The following is a 6,000-nucleotide window of genomic DNA, read 5'->3' on the forward strand; positions in this document are numbered from 1 at the left end:
ACATCTTGAGCTAAAATGACTATTAATTTTAGCGGAAGTATGGTAATCACAGACAATGAGAGAAAATTGAGATACTTAGCGACAAAAAAAATTGTTAAGACATAAAATGTTAGACTAATAAGGTGATATTTTGATCGCTTCCTGTGTTGATATATCCCCCCTCCCCCCTCTCCCCACATACGGGTTAAAAAGAAATTCAGTGTCGGCTATTACATGAGGACACTTTGTGTTTTATGCACACAAAAGGCAACATATTAGAAAATATATAGTTGTTTAATTTTCGTAAGGAAACCAAAAACTAGAGTATCATGTTTTTTATGCTCACAATATGGATAAGGAAGAGAAGATATGGTTTCGAGAAGTTGTTTGTGCTTATCATGAAGGTATAATCATTTTACAGAGCTTGCGTAGGATCAACGGGGTCATAGTAGGTGGTACTTGTTTTTTTTTTTTTTTTTTTTTTTTCTAAAAGCTCTCTGGCCTTTTTTTGCAAACAAGCATACGTTTTCTACGCATTTTGTTTGTTTTTTAGAAGATCGCACACCTAAAAAAGTTTGTACATCCTATTTTGTAGAACATGTGACACGTGTTATTCCAAAACTCGTAGATGTTTGCATGTCTTATATGTATCACCTTTGATAAACTAGATATTATTATATAATTTGACCTTTCATTTGGCAAGATTTTTAGATAACACAATGTAATAATTTCTTTTTTTATCCTTTAAAGAAATAATAATATAATAACTAAAAACCTTATAATTGTCATCACTAATACTAATAGTAACAAATAAGTACTGACATTGAAAATAAATATTATATATTAAAAATAATAATTGAATTTTTGTTATTATTACTATTACTAGTTATGAGACTTTTATATTATACGGATTGATTAAAATAAAAAATTAAATATAAAGGTTTATACAAAAGTTTACTTAAATTTGAAATTTTAGATTTTAAATTTTAAATTTTAAATTTGAATTTAAAAGGAAACATATTAAATACAATATATGACTAGTTATATTGTAATTTATTGACTAATTTCAATTAAGATAATATTAATTGAGGGGTATATATCATGTATTAATTAAGAAAAGATAAAACAATAAGAAAATAAAATATGGAAAAACATTTATTCAAATATATTAGAAAATATCATGTGTTTAAATGAATGAGAAATAATACGGGCAAAAATATTTTGATTTATTAGGGAGGATATTTTGAATATCAATACTAAGTTAAGAACGACCAACTCAATGTGCACAAGTTATCAATAAATAATAATAATTAGATAGTAACGATCAACTCAGTGTGTCACTTCAAAATAACTAGTGTGCGTTGATAATTACGATAACTAGGTTGAAGCACATAATAGTGCATCGGAGCGTGAACATGTGGTTCATACTATTAAGTACTTAATGAAAAATGTAAAGTATGTAATGAATATTAAAAAAATAAAACATTTGTTATGGCGGACGTATAGATTAAATTTCAATGTTGCAACGCTATATATATATATATATATATATATATATATATATATATATATATATATATATATATATATATATATATATATATATATATATATATCAAAACTCAAGTCTTCAAGTTGGTAGCTAAGGCAGTAAACAAACTCACCGTTCGACGAACCGTTTGTGAACCATTCGACAAAAAGTTCGTTTATATTTGTTTGTTTAATAAACGAACGAACAAGATATCTCGTTTGTTTAGTCAAACAAATAAACACGAACAATGATCTCGTTTGTTCATTTATGTTCGTAAACGTTTATTCGTTTATGTTCATTTGTTTATTTTATTATCAATAGACTATATATATATATATATATATATATATATATATATATATATATATATATATATATATATATATATATATATATATATATATATATATATATATATATGTGTGTGTGTGTGTGTGTGTATGTGTGTACTCGTTTAAATTCGCATCTATTTTTTTGTTTATATTTATTTAAGTTCATCTATATTCATTAGTTTATGTTCTTTAATATTAAATTATGTTTGCTTATCAGTTAAACAAACAAAAATAAACGAACATGAATAGACTAAATTTCTTAACAAACGAACACGAACATAGAATTTTGTGTGTTTAATTGTCCGTGTTCGTTTGTTTATCGTTTAAAGTTAAAGGAATGAACACAAACAAACCTTTGGTCGTGTTCGTTCGGTTCATTTACAACCCTATTTGCAACTCATTTCACTGAGTCAACAATTCCGCAGCAGGCTAGTGTCCATAATAAGCAAATAAGTAGCTCTTTGCCTTAGATTATTTGCAAGTTTTCCCACTAAGTCACTTCTAAACATGTTTTTCCACCGCATTCTAACACTATCGGAGGCTCTGCCTTTAGGACTTCATAAGGGGGCGTTTGCCCTTTACCCCATGAATTTCGTAAAGTTCGGGATGAAACTAGTATACAAACATACACTCTACACCATCTAATTTGTATTATATTGTGGTTTAAATCCCCATTAGACTCATGTTTATTCAAAATTTTGAATTACACTAAATGACGACAACACTAAAATCACCACCAATTTATTGACTAGTAAATTAGCCCAAAATGTGTCATCAACAAGAGCAACAATTGTTTAATCTTCATAGATACAATAATCTTGCATCCCCGTCTAGCCCTAGGGAATGCACCATCAGTTAGCAAAGACCATGAAACAATCCATGATTATCAGAGTCTTTACAATGATTAATCCCAAAAAACCAAACCAATTGAAATCAATAAACTGGTTTATATCTAGTCAAAAAATATAAAAAAAAAAAAACCCTTTACCAAAATCATGAATGCTGCCCAAAGTTAACATCTCCTTGCTCTTGTAGCCAATGCACTTCTAATTTCAAAAGCCTTTTGGTCAATTGAATTATCCACAAAACTAACATCTCCATGATACTGAGAACTGTCATCATATTCATCAGATTTCCCAGATAAAGAAGAGTAATCTTCCCTCATAAGCAAAGCATTATGAAGAATCGAACAAGCACCAATGTAAGCCACCATAGTCTTGATCTCTTCCTTAATCGGCTTACTCAAAACACCCCATTTCTTTAAACTATCAATCGTTCTAAACCCAGATGCAAGCATTATAGTATGTGCAGAATTAAAGTTCTCTTCGTATGAATTCATCACGGGTTGATGAAATGGAACCATTAGCCATGGAAGAAAAGGATAGCTTTTATCACCGATTAAGTATTGAGGTATAGATACACCGTTTATATCTATAGGTGGAGAGTTTAACAAGCTGTTTGATTCGATGTCTTGGTATAAAGTTGACGACTTGAGAATGAGTTGATTACCCTTTTTGCCATTGATGCCGGCGACAATGCTGAGAATCTTCGATGACGTATCGACGACGATTTGAGCAGATATTGGAACTTCCTCCATGGATTCAGGCTTGAGAATGTTGAATCGTGTACAATGTATAACTCCACAGCAATTGGGCAAACCTGTTAGGGTTTCGAATGATTTGGTGATTGGTTCGAGCTCGTTTGGGGTTGGGAATCCGACCCAGAAACGAAAATTGGTGCATAAGACTCGGCAGAATTGCTTGACACAGAATTTCGCTACAGATTCTGAAACTTTAAACCGTTGTGAAATGTCGGAGTAATCGGAACCGGTTGCTAGCCGGTAAAGTCCGATACCGAGGCGGGTTTCGACGGGAAGATTCAGGGGAGAATTGACTGGGTCACGGCACTCGAGCAGCGGTTCGAGGAGGGCTGAGAGCCACTCGAATGTTGAAGCAGTCATTTTGAAACAGAGTTTGAAGGAGTCGGGGTTTCTTGGTATGGCTGAATGGGCGCCGACGAACTGACGACCGAGTTTGGTTAGATGGCTGATTTCGTCGGTGGGGACACCGGGTTCCGGGGATTGGGATCGCTTCCGTTTGTTTGATAGAAGGGAGAGGGTGGCGGCGGTATTTGAAAAGGATAGTAGGTCGGTGATGAGCGGGGAAAGGGAATTGAACGGAGAAGAAAATGAGTCGCCGGGGATGGGGGGGATGACGAAGAGGAGGAGGAGGAGCTCCGATATGAGGGAAGAAAGTAGGGCCACGAGGGCCCTTTTATCCATTTTTTCTCTGCAATTAGCAGCTTATTTTGTCAAGAAATGGGGGATTTTCGAGGAAATCAAAGAAGATTAGGGAACGATGATTGGGGAGTTGAATGGAATCTTGAATCCCAGTGGACGATAGGCGCTTGCTTTACTTCATTTGGTTCGTTAGTCAAACTAGTACTTATATTTTACAATAAATTACACATTTGGTCCATGAGGTTTGTCCAAATTTACACTATTGGTCTGGTATTGATTTTATTACATGGATAGTACATGTTGTTTGCATCGTGATGTAATCATCCCCTCATCTTACACGTATAAAGGTGTAAAATGTAAATTATCATCACAATAAAACTTGGGGTTGGGATTAATACCCTATATATCGATACATCCTAATTGTTCATAATATTGATCCCATACACCAAACAAAAGGCGATAACAAAAAAAAAAAAAAAAAAAAATGTATGGATGGCAAGACAAACATGAAAAATAAATTAGGCATCCCTAAATTTACAGTTATTTTAAAAAATTTCGTTGTGCTTATTTTAAAATAGGGTATTTCTTTTGTTCCATAATTGGTCTCGAAAATATTATTTCAATGTGACATAATATTAACATTAAACATTTCCAAATAAACGTTCGACGTTGATATCTTTTCAAAACTTGGAATGTCACAGCTGATACAAAATATAAACATAAACAAATCTTACATTTATTTACACTAATGATCTATCCCTCGTTTAATCTCTCAGTGTAATGTATATTTGCATCGATACATGTATTACAAAAAAAATGAGTGTGTGAGTTTGAAAAACATTGTGAGTACATAGGGTTTTCAACCCACAATAATATAATTAATTATCAAACAATTAACCCAATTTTTCATCATTGTTATCTTTTTTATTCTTAGGGATCTACTCTAAGGATCATTTATGCTAACAATACTAGTTCATGGATTCCTCCATAATACTTGTCAGTAGGTTGTTTTACTATCTTCTTTCCTAAGGGTTTGTTCTAAGGAATAGATACGAAGTCCATCACTGTTAGTTTTTATCTGATAGATACTAAGTTCATAGTTGCCGGTGTTTATCTGGTAGTCTTTATCTAATAGGCACTAGGTTTATAATTGCTAGTGTTTAGGCACGAAATTCATCGTTGTTAGTATTCCACAGATAGTCATGAATAGTCTGGTGGTTGTCACCTTTACTTTGTTAGGTGATTATATCATTGGTACATTAGTATCATTCCTACATCATTGGCACACTAGTACATTTTCTACGGCTGTGGCTTTCTATCATTGCCTATATCTTCCATTTTACTATGGCCCCTATTACTACTATTATATCTATAAAAATACATATATTGGATAAATTATATAACTTATCTTTATAGTATTCCATCTAACACATATCGTCTTTGCACATAAGCACATATAACAATTTAACAATTAGATATTGCTTATCTATATGTAAGATGAAGGTAACTATGCACTCACTTGTTAAAGTGGATGATTGAAAAGTTGGGTAGCGCTTCGCTTTAGCACTTGGCTTTTCCCTTGATGTGACCTAGGTTCAATTATCATTAACTCTTAGTTTATTATTTCTTATGACTAATTAATAGTAAAAATCCCTTAATAATCCAAATGTTTAATGATCTATAATTGATAGGAGACAATTAGGTAGTATCATATCGGAGATAAGGTCTGTTTGGTATACATTGTATACTGTTTGGAAATCCCACATTAGATACATCACTAAATGCAGCCTAGACATCATCCCCATAAGCAGATCAATCGATGCAACGACTTGGAATCACTGATAAATCTTAATTATATGTTCATAATAATGACTATAATTATAATTAAAAGTTAACCTTAAACAAAATAAGCGTAGCTT

This window comes from Lactuca saligna, chromosome 7 (genome assembly GCF_052625555.1).
Source record: "Lactuca saligna cultivar CGN05327 chromosome 7, ASM5262555v1, whole genome shotgun sequence".
In the NCBI taxonomy this organism is placed as follows: Eukaryota; Viridiplantae; Streptophyta; class Magnoliopsida; order Asterales; family Asteraceae; genus Lactuca; species Lactuca saligna.